The sequence below is a fragment of the Mus caroli genome, chromosome 8 (assembly GCF_900094665.2).
Source record: "Mus caroli chromosome 8, CAROLI_EIJ_v1.1, whole genome shotgun sequence".
Classification (NCBI taxonomy): domain Eukaryota; kingdom Metazoa; phylum Chordata; class Mammalia; order Rodentia; family Muridae; genus Mus; species Mus caroli.
In genome coordinates, this window is record NC_034577.1 from 33,346,029 (window position 1) to 33,357,904 (window position 11,876).

Consider the following 11,876-nt stretch of genomic DNA (forward strand, 5'->3'; position numbering starts at 1 on the left):
GGAACTCACTTTGTAGACCAGGCTGGCCTCGAACTCAGAAATCCGCCTGCCTCTGCCTCCCGAGTGCTGGGATTAAAGGCGTGTGCCACCACGCCCGGCAATATGACTTTTTAAAACAAGAAATAAAGATATTGATATGCATAATTCTTTTGTGAGCCACCATGTGGTTGCTGGGATTTGAACTCTGGACCTTCTGAAGAGCAGTCGGGTGCTCTTACCCACTGAGCCATCTCACCAGCCCCGCATAATTCTTTTGTTCCCCCTGAAAATATATGAAACCTGGACTTCTAAGAATACTTTTGTCATAAGAGCAAAATAATACTATGATGTATAGAAGACTGGATGACTTCTAGAGCAAGGGTCATTTTTCTTACCAGTGTGGGATAGTCTAGACATCTAAGAATGTTGAAGTCCTAGTGAATTACTGGATCAAGCTTTTAGTGAATGATTAAATGTACTATATATGTTTATATAATGGCTTTTAATAATTTAAAGGGTAATAACCTAGGGCAAGACTGAATCATCTTATTTGACCCTAAAAACATTAATAGGAACCTAGAATGGCTTGAGGCTGCTGGTCCAATTTTATTTTTTTCTTATTTTTCTAAATAGATCATCAGAGCACCAGAATTCATTTCAAAACACGATGTAAGTTTTAAAAAATTTGAAACTGATAATCTATATTTTGTACTACTACTAAGATGACCAAATTCACCAATTCATACAGATTTCCTTCAATAACGACATTAAATTGCAGAATGAATCAATTTTGATTTTTATCAGTCTAATTTGTATTAACTGTTGTTCTGTCAAAGCAGGGGCATTTGATTTTGGATTTATATTGGATAATGTGATGGGTTTATTTTATAGCAAGTGATAAAATCCTGTATAACATTTGAGTACATTTTTGAAAACTTCGATATATTCATGTTATTTTTCATTAATTGCTGATCAATAGCCATCTGCTAAGATTCTATTTACAGGAATTTGTGGCACACTCACACACGCGCGCGCGCACACACACAGAGGCACACACACAGAGACACACACACAGAGACACACACACAGAGACACACACACACATTCAATAGAGGAGAAATTGCCAAAGTAGGTATAACTTTTTCAGAACAGTTGCCAAGGTCCTTGGTGAATGTTGCTTCTTCTACAAAGATTGTGCTATTGAAACAGCCACAGAAATCTTTCTCTTTTTTTCAGAATAAAATAATCTTGATGTGATTGTGAATCTAATATTATAAAGCACAAGACATTAAAAACTTTTAAGCATATAATCCCCTTCATATTATATCTTCTTTCCCAGTGGCTAAGCCATAGTGAAAATTTACATAGTAAACAGCAAGAAATTTCAGCCCTGCATATATATATATATATATATATATATATATATATATATATGCCTAAATACTTTGGTAAGTGCTTACCAATCTGGATTATTTGATACTCATCTTTATCAGGTTTCTCAGTTTATATAATAGATTCAGAAATGTAAAACTTCCTCTGAGTGTAATAAAAGCCATCAGTGGAGGGAGCTGTGACTGAGTTTATTTCTTCCATCCTGAAATATTAGTGCCTTACCTTGTCTTCATTTAAATTTCTACTATACAATTGAATTCTAAAAAGAATAACAATATAACAGTCTTTGTTATGTAGAGACTTCATTATAATTTTATGAAACTTTACACAATTTGCCATTACCGTGGCATATGAAACAAATTAAGAAACCATATAGTACTATTATTTGTACATTGTAAACCTAACTGAATGAAAATGAACAACTATAGATTAAAACCAGAACATGAATATTAATCAGGGAATATTTCTGAAACTATAATTTACTAGGTCATAAACTGACACAAAAGTGAAAATTACCAAAACAGGACTGGATGCTTCCAGCATAATGATGTCAAGGACACTCAGCCTGTGCATTAATAACTACTTACTGAATGTCAACTGGGACATAATTTAGCATCAGGAGTCTGAGAATCTAATCATATATATTAAGGTGTTTAAAAATGTAATTAAGGAAACATTAAATAAACAGAAGGGCCATGTATATATAACGTCTTATTTCTTTTACTTTTGAGATTACAATATAATTACATCATTTGCCTGTCTCTTTCCATCTCCAGACTCTTTCCACATAGCTCTCCATGCAACTTTCTTTTAAATTAATAGATGATCTTCTTTTGTTAATTGTTGTTCCATGCATATATATCTATACATGTATATTCCCAAGAGCATAAATACACCCTGAACACTGAATAATTTCACTTGTGTATATATATGTATATATGTGTATATATATGTATGTAGATATGTGTGTATATGTATATGTATATATACATGTATTTTTTTTTTCAGAAATGACCCTTTGGGATGAGACCTCAACCGTACACAAAGAATCTTTTTCTTTTTCTTATTTTATTTGTATGTGTGGGTATCAGGTCAAGCTCAGAGCCTTATGTACATTAAGTGTGTGCTTTCCCATGTAGGAACACCCATGGCCATGATTCTTTCGAGGTGGGGTAGGGTAGGGTCTTGCTATATAACTGAAACCGGTGGTGTAATTATGAACTTCATGCTTTAACCTCCCAAGGACTGGGATTGCTTATATTTTCCACAATGCCTATCTGTATACAATAATTTTGAAAGTGGGTTGAAGATAAGGAATCAGTGAGGAATATTGCTTAGAAGAGTTTTTCCAAACCAACTAGGAGAAAGGAGGATGGGGTTGGAGGAATTATGGGTAGCCTTGTTCCACTGTAGAGTGTATTACATTTCAGTCGCTGTTGTTTTTCTGGACAATTCTTGAGTGCTCATCCTCCTCTCGTGGAATACTCTCCCATGTGTGACTTTATAGAACTGAGATGTCTCATTTTTATATATAGATTACTTTAACATTTAATTTAATATTTACTTTAATATTTAGATTACTAGCACATACTACCTAGTGTGAGTTTCTCTGTGAAGGAGCCCAAGTCTTTCTCATTATAGAGACCCTGGCACTTGCTGTGAGGAGATGTGGCCTTCTCTGAGGGAGTATGTCCTAGGGGCTGGCTTTGAGGTTCTGAAAGAAGCGTTACATTTTGGGCTCGTTCTCTCTTCTTCCTACTTATGGATCAAGAGGTGAGCTCTCAGTTGCTGCTGCAGTGTCATGCTGGCCTGCTGGCTACTATGTTCTCTGCTCTGATGCTGATAGATTCCTGTGTACCTGAAACCCCAAAACTCAAAAAAATTCTTCATTTTTTAAGTTGACTTGTTATCATGTTGCTTTATCATAACAGGAAAGAGGTAACTAATAAAGTTATCAAAAATAAATAATGAGTTAGTCAATATATCCACAAGGGACTAGAAAGAATTTGGATTGATGTTTAACCGTTTATGTTAATTATTTTATTTTTCTCAAGTTGGCTTCTTCAGCACCTCCCATTACTCATATGTAGTATACATTTCACATTCTATACGGCCAGTGTAATATTATTGAAACCCAGGTAACCACAAATAAAGTAGTGACATTTTATTAAGCGAAGAGTTTTTCATTGAAAATATATTAACACACAAACAGTAATCAACATCCTTGCTCCTTCTCTATGTTTAGCACCATGCACAGGGTTAATTGTCTGGTTTGAATAAATCTCCTTTCATTATATTTAAGTCCTAGTATGCACTGTTCATTTTATAGGACATCATGAATACTGAGTTAAAAATTAAAGTCTCTGATTTTAGTCCACAGAATTGGAGAAAATATTTTCCACCTGTACATCTTGAATATTGGGTTAATAATTAGTATATACAAAATGTTCATCAAACTAAACTCCAGTAGAAAGAGACCAGAGGTAAAGAATGAGCTGTGCAAGTAAACAGAGCTCCAAAGTAAGAATTACAAATGACTAGGAAACCGGTAGGAAAGGGTTTGCTATCCTCAGCCATCAGGACAATGTAGACAGACACTACTGTAAGACTCAGTCTAACCTCAGTCAAAATGGATATTATAAAAAGTGAAATAACAACAAATAATGTGTAAATATGGGAAAATATTATATACTGTTGGTGAGATTGTAACCAACAATAGTCACCTTAGAAATCAATTTAGAGGTAAACAAACAGCAATAAATATCTAGATGTTCCATGTTACACACACAGACACACACACAGAGACACACACAGACACACATACACACACACACACACACAGAGAGAGAGAGAGAGAGAGAGAGAGAGAGAGAGAGAGAGAGAGAGAGAGATTCTAAGTATGAACCAGAATGAATCCACACCCTACTTCAGGGACACTTGTACATCCATGTTCCTTGTAGCCGAATTTGTAATAGTTAGAAGTTGAAGTCGACCTAGACACCTACCAACTGGTTAGCAGAAAGTGTGCTACATATACATAACAGAATTTCATTTACCTATGAGAGAGAGAGAGAGAGAGAGAACACTTGGATATATTATACTGAGTGAGGTAACTCAGAATAGAAGTATAAACACATGTTTTGTTTCATATGCAGATCCTAACCTCAAATCTTCAGGGTTTTTGGTGTTTAATTTGAAGGTAGAAAACTAGAAATGAGACTCTGTGCGTGTGTGTGTGTGTGTGTGTGTTGGGGGTATCCCTTAAGGAAAGAGGAATAGTAACATCTGTAAAAATAAGGGCAATTGGGAAATAGGAAAATGAGGGAATGGGGAAAAGACCAATCAAAAGAAAGGGAATGCGAGAAAAAAAAGAAAAAGAAAAAAGACTGTTACACACTTACTATCTTGTAACCTAATTAAAAGACACATTTGAAGGCAGATATCCTCGAAGCTAGATAATGAAGGTTGTAAAGATAATGGGTCACTAAACAAAAATCCCAGTGCCAGATGTGGGATAATGCTGTAGGAACTATTGCCCAGGGAGACACTAGAGTACTCCAAAATAATAAAGACTTTTGTGAGTCTTCTTGGCTACCAACAAGAACTAGTTGTGAGACCCGATTGCTGATGGCACACTCTTTCTTGGATGCAAGACTTAGAGAAATTAATCAGGACCTGAGCCAGAAGCTTCTCTTCTGCTGGCTAGATTTCACAGAGTTAGATACGACTATGTAGGCTCCTAGAAAATGAGGTACTAGCATGGATGGTCCTATACAGCTTTGAAGTCTATGGATTAGCCCACTGACCTGCTAGGAAGGATATTTTCATTGGTACAATAGAAACACAAGCATCAGGGATAACCAAATGCTCCCCATTTGAATTTGTGGACTACTCAGAAAGAGAGCATCTGTACCTAGTACTGCCATCCTGGTCCAAAACTCATAACTGAAGAGTCTTCTTAGCTCTACGGAGAACCTAATACTGGTACTTGGATGAACTGAAATAGCAACAAACCACCTTCTAAAAGTCTCCTCTTAGCCTTAATCAGAGAGGCCCCATTGTGGCAGTAAATAGAAGTGAAGACAAAAAACAATGCCTGCACAATATCCTGAGACTAAAGGACAGTTTAGGACTCACCGCTAAATAAAATGTTTCTATCACAGCCTTAAGGTTCAGGAAACATGGCAGAAGAGGTAGCAGAAGAATGTAAGAGCTAGAAGCTAAGGGTGGGCTCTGAAAGGACAACATCCAAGCAAATGACAAGGGTGTGGCAATTATGAACTCAAAAGCAGCCAGCACTGTATGCCTACTGGCACTGTGTCTATTTTGTACTCTAAACAGTCAGCTATACACAGAGAAGGGGTCCATGGGTTCCTACCACTTACAGATGATTTCTTGGCAACTAAGATTCTAAGAGAAGAGAAGGCATGGAAGCCTAGTTTCAAACTCTATAAGACACACACAACAAAAAATGTAAAGTAATAAATAGAATGAGATTTATAAAGAAGAAGTGGGGCTGGCACTGGGTGGGAGGGGCATGAAATGATGGAGCGAAAGTAAGCAGAACACATTATCCACAGGGATGACATTGTCAAAGGACCACATGCACTGCACAAAATTAAAGGTCCTGGGCTTTACTGGGAAATAGGTGATTGCAGTAAAACCTAATAACTGTTACATGAGAAATATGCACCAAAAACTGAAAGTAATTATCATAGGCGTTTGCCTGGTAACATAGTACGAGTCAGTGAAGACTAGTACCATTTACTTTGAAGAACATATGACCTGGGTCTGTCAGTCTCCCTCTGTCTCCCTCTGTCTCCCTCTGTCTCCCTCTGTACCTCTTTTTTCCTCTCTTACACTTTCTTCACACACACACACACACACACACACACACACACAGAGAGAGAGAGAGAGAGAGAGAGAGAGAGAGAGAGAGAGAGAGAGAGAGAGAGAGTTGATGAACTGTACTTTCAGCTTCCTGAATCTCTGATTTACCAGAGTTAAAGATGATGAAAGAACAAGACAACTGGAAGGAAGAGCTGAGCAAAATATGTGCACAGAGGCTGCAGGACCTCTTTAGAAGACTAAGTTTTGTCTGACTTAATAGTGGATTTTTTTTTTTTTTGAGTATGAAGAGGTTTATTTGGCTTATGTAAGGTTTTAGGGTCCCCTGTCTGCTCCATGACAGGGGTCTGCTACCTGGGGAGGCAGGATGCAGAAAGTTTGACTGCGTTTACCCCATGTAGAGCAGGTGTGGGGCTGTAGTGCAGTCCTTTGACATCACTCTGGGGATAGGGAAGTACAGTCTGAGGTGCAGTCCTGCAAGGAGGCCAGGGGCCATCTGGTTCTCAGGTTTTTGTACACCCAGGCACTGCTGGGTGCCATATAAGAGTTGAGAATGGAGTGGGGGCATACAGGCTGGATCTAGCCTAGGGCTGGGGTAAAAAGGGGAAGCTCCAGCTGGTCCCTCGGGGAGAATCCTTGGTTTGACAGTGGTGGCAGGCTTGGCTTGGTGGCGCTGTGGCTAGGAGCACAATAAGGCCTTCTACCAAAAGTAGATGGTGGCCCTATAGGCGAAGGCCTTCTCCATGGCTCCCCATGGTGGATCCCAATGAAAAGAGGAATTCTATGGATTTAAGGCATTTATTGTCATGGCAGAAAGTGGATGAGTGAAGCCATACCCCACTTCTCAGGGTGGGCCTGAGGTTAAATACCTTTTGTAGGGAAGGAGAGTTTGTTGGCTAAGTCCTCCAGGCCTTTAGGTACCTCATTAAAATGGAGATCTTTCCTGAGCCTACATGACCACAGGTCATGTCCTCTACCTGTGGAGGGGCTTGGGGGCATTGCCATTATGAGACTAAAGGGCACAAATCTATGGGGAGCTGCAGCTAGTGACAGAGGCCTGGTGCCTGGGAACCAGTCGAAGCACCTACTCCATTCAGAATCACAAGGGTTTGAGCCTTAGCTCTAGAGGAAACAGTCTACCTTTCATAGTCTCACAGGCTTACACTTCTATATTGATGTTAAGGAAGTCAGGATAGAAACTCAAACAGGGCAGGAACCTGGAGGCAGGAGCTGATTCGAAGGCCATGGAGAGGTGTAGCTCACTAGCTTGCTTCCCATGGGTGGCTCAGCCTGCTTCTTTCTTTTCTTTTCTTTTTTTATTTACTCTTTTTTCAGTCTAGATTTTATCCCCGTCCCAGTCTACCCTCTGACTGTTGCACATCCCATACCTACTCCCACAATCTCCATGAGAATGTCCCCATCCCCCACCTGCCATCCCATCAGACCTCCCCACTCCCTGTGGACTCCAGTCTCTTGAGGGTTAAGTACACCTTCTTTGAGTCCAACCCTGGAAGTCCTCTGTTGTACATGTGTTGGGAGCCTTATATCAGCTGGTGCATGTTGCCTGGTTGGTGGAATTTAAGAAGAGATAGGTATACAGTTGAAGAAGGTAATTGAAGCAGCAACTAAAGGTGAATGAAAGAATTTAAAGGCTGATAGGTGTGCTAGCATATTAAATCATGAATAACCTTGTGTGGCTGCTTTTGCCCATCATACTTTACAGGAAACATTAAAGATTGTTATTACATGGTTAGATTTATAGTTCAGGAAACTGCAGAGACAGAAGAGTGAAGAACTGAGCAGATATCACAACACTGTAATTCTTCTGAAAGAACAGAGGACAAAGATAATGTGACAGCAATGAGAATGTGGACATCCAGTTGAAGAATATTCAGAGCATTAGAAAAGATTATTGGATTTGAGATGGAAGTAAAGGGGATCATGAAAGAGACAAAAACTAGAATTGATGCAGGATTTTGATTTTTTCTTTGTCCTTTAAAGTTCAAGCAAATAAAACCACAGAGATAAAGGATTTAGAACAAACTGTTCCAATGTGCAAATGATAACAAGTTCAGTTGTAGAGAAAGTGAAGTTTAAATGTTGAATTTCATTTAGGAGTATGTGTATTTTAGAAAAAAAACCCACATTTATTTTCTAGAATTCTGGAGAAAGTTATTTGCTAGGAAACTCACAAGTACATAGTAGTAGAAAGATAATTCTGGGAAAGGTAATGGAAAGAGAATAGCAAGGAGAGAAACCTGAGGACTCTACACTTAAGGCAGGAGGAGAGGCCTGGATGACAGAGGTATAGGAAGAATGATGACAGAAACATGTGACATTGTGATCTCATAGATTCCAAGTAAGAAAAGGACATGAAAACAGTAAAAATGACCAGAGATGACAAATTTGGTGAACTGCTTTAGCAATAAAAGTTTCAAAATTGTATACAGGATTTGTCCACTGGTGAGTTTATGATGATACTGGAAAACAAAACAAAACAAACAAAACAAAGAAACAACAATGATACCTTCCAGAATTAGGTGAGGATAGGAGGCAAAGAAAATCATTTGTTCTTACAATAGGAAAGAAGGCTAGATGTGTATGTATGTAAGACACACACACATACACACACATGAACACACATATATACATGTGCATAGTAAAAAATATTGACAAATCCAACAAGCTAGTAAGAAAGATAGGAATTTTAATATATCATGAGCAATTAACAAGGGGAAATCAGTGCTATTTAGTGGTAAAAAATCTTCAAATCATTTGACTGACTCATCTGTTTGTCTTTCCACTCATTTATTTTGATTCTATTAATGCTCGGTCCTTTTCCTAGTGCTAGGCACACAGCCCTTGTTTTTGGCTAGTTAAGGGGATAGAATTAGTCCCATGCTATGTATAATTTGTGTAGAATATAACTTGTATTTCAGTGTTTGTGGGAACGGAGAATTACAACTTTAAATTTGCTTAGTAATCTTTTCTTCCTGGAAGAGGAAAGAAAAAAGAACAAGACAATTTTTTGAAAATCATAAGAATATATTCTTTGGTTATACAAGCATAAGATTTTTTTCTTAGAAAAATGGACCACTCATAAAGCTTTGCAGACATGTCAGCCTGAGAAGTTACATAAAAATGCAGTTTTAAGTAGGAGCATCTTTAAAGGGGTCAACGCCATGTAGAATTAGAGATAGTGTTTCTTCTCTGTCATGAATTTAACTGCAATTGACCTTGTAAATTGTTAATTTTTAGCTAAGACTATCTTTTGTTTAAAAAGATATAATGGATTTAGAGATAGTGTTTTGTAATGCTTTCTTCTGAGACTGAAACATTCCATCCTACAGGGAATCTTCTTGAAGGTAAAGGACTAAAAATAGCTTCAGGAAGTCCCTGAAATTGACTAGACACTCCAGGCCCCTCCCCACTAGAGTAGCAATAAATTTGCTGAGTCACTCTTAGAGAAGGTAAGGAGTAAGGAATTGGCAGGTCTGAGATCCTAACAACAGCTTGGAAGAAGCAAATACTAGCCTAGCTGGTTGTTAGATGTTTAGAGACACTGCTGCACTGGGAAATGACCCTCTCCAACATGTTGAGCTGCCTGCAGACTGTTGCACTGCTTCTGGTTCCCAGCTTTGTGAGCTATCTTACCTATGCTTGGATGTGCTTTGAGTCATTAGTGCTTCTGTAAGTAACCCATAATTCTGTCAGTAAACCTAACAAATCTCATTGGTTCACCATGTAACAATTTGGTATTATCTTTACTTTGATTTACTGGGCTCCCTATCTGGGCTCAGTACACACTTGTGTAGCATCTCTCCAGGAAAGTTTGTATTACAGATAGTAACACTGTGTTCAAAGGTACTGAGGAAACACACATTTCCTGTAATTAGAGGGAGGATTATGCAAATTAATTGGGCTTTCTGTGTCACTGCAGTCAGTTACTCACATGTTAATTTGTTTCTCAATGGGTATAATTAAAATGCATAGTCTTACTGTATCTTGTTTTGTCCAGTTTGACCTTTATAAAAGGCTTGCTCTTTTCTGAAGAGGAAATGGAAGGGAACTGGGTAAGAGGGGGAGGGGAGAGGTATGTGGAAGGGAGTAGGGAGGAGTAAATGTAGGGGAAACAATAATGAAGATTATTGTATAAGATAATTTATTTTCTTTTTTCCTGGGGACCTTAAAATTCTATAGTGGTTTTCTAGGCTAACATTTTTTTATTCCTTTTTTTTTTATTAGATATTTTCTTTATTGGCATTTCAAATGCTATCCCGAAAGTTCCCTTTACACCCCCCCACCCCCGCCCTATTCCCCTACCCACCCACTCCCACTTCTTGGCCCTGGCATTGCCCTGTACTGGGGCTTATAAAGTTTGCAATACCAAGGGGCCTCTCTTCCCAGTGATGGCCAACTAGGCCATCTTCTGCTACATATGCAGCTAGGGACACGAGCTCTGGGGGGTACTGGTTAGTTCATTTTGTTGTTTCATCTATAGGGTTGTAGACCCCTTCAGCTCTTTGAGTGCTTTCTCTAGCTTCTCCATAGGAGGCCCTGTGTTCTATCCTATAGATGACTGTAAGCATCCACTTCTGTATTTGCCAGGCACTCACATAGCCTCATACTAGACAGCTATATCAGGGTCCCTTCAGCAAAATCTTGCTGGCATATGCAATAGTGTCTGGGTTTGGTGGCTGATAATGGAATGGATCCCCGGATGGGGTTGTCTCTGGATAGTCCATCCTTTCGTCTTAGCTCCAAACTTTGTCTCTGTAACTCCTTTCATGGATATTATGTTCCCTATTCTAAGGAGGAATGAAGTATCCACACTTTGGTCTTCCCTTGTCTTGATTTTCTTGTGTTTTGCAAATTGTATCCTGGGTATTCTAAGTTTCTGGGCTAATATCCACTTATCAGTGAGTGCATATCTAATGCCTTCTTCTGTGACTGGGTTACCTCACTAAGGATGATATCCTCCAGATATATCCATTTATCCAAGAATTTCATAAATTCATTGTTTTTAATAGCTGACTAGTACTCCATTGTGTAAGTGTACGACATTTTCTGTATCCATTCCTCTGTTGAGGGACATCTGGGTTCTTTCCAGCTTCTGGCTATTATAAAAAAGGCTGCTATGAACATAGTGGATCATGTGTTCTTATTACCAGAACATCTTCTGGGTATATGCCTAGGAGAGGTATTGCTGGATCTTCCAGTAGCACTATGTCCAATTTTCTGAGGAACAGCCAGACTGACTTCCAGAGTGGCTGTACAAGTTTGCAATCCCACCAGCAATGGAGGAGTGTTCCTCTTTCTCCACATCCTCACCAGCACCTGTTGTCACCTGAATTTTTGATCTTAGCCATTCTGACTGGTGTGAAGTGAAATCTCAGGGTTGTTTTGATTTGCAATTCCCTAATGATTAAGGATGTTGAAAATTTTTTCAGGTGCTTCTTAGCCCTTCGGTATTCCTCAGTTGAGAATTCTTTGTTTAGCTCTATACCCCATTTTAATGGGGTTATTTAAATTTCTAGAGTCCAGTTCCTTGAGCTTTTTGTATATTTTGGATACTAGTCCCCTATCAGATTTAGGATTGGTAAAATTCCTTTCCAAATCTGTGGGTGGCCTTTTTGTATTATTGACGGTGTCTTTTG

At 38.6% G+C, this 11,876-nt stretch overlaps 1 pseudogene; it reads right to left on the reverse strand.

Moving 5' to 3' along the window:
* The window catches only part of LOC110300214, a 17,119-nt pseudogene extending 10,404 nt beyond the window's left edge, over nucleotides 1–6,715 (reverse strand).
* Nucleotides 6,716–11,876: the final 5,161 nt, after the last annotated feature.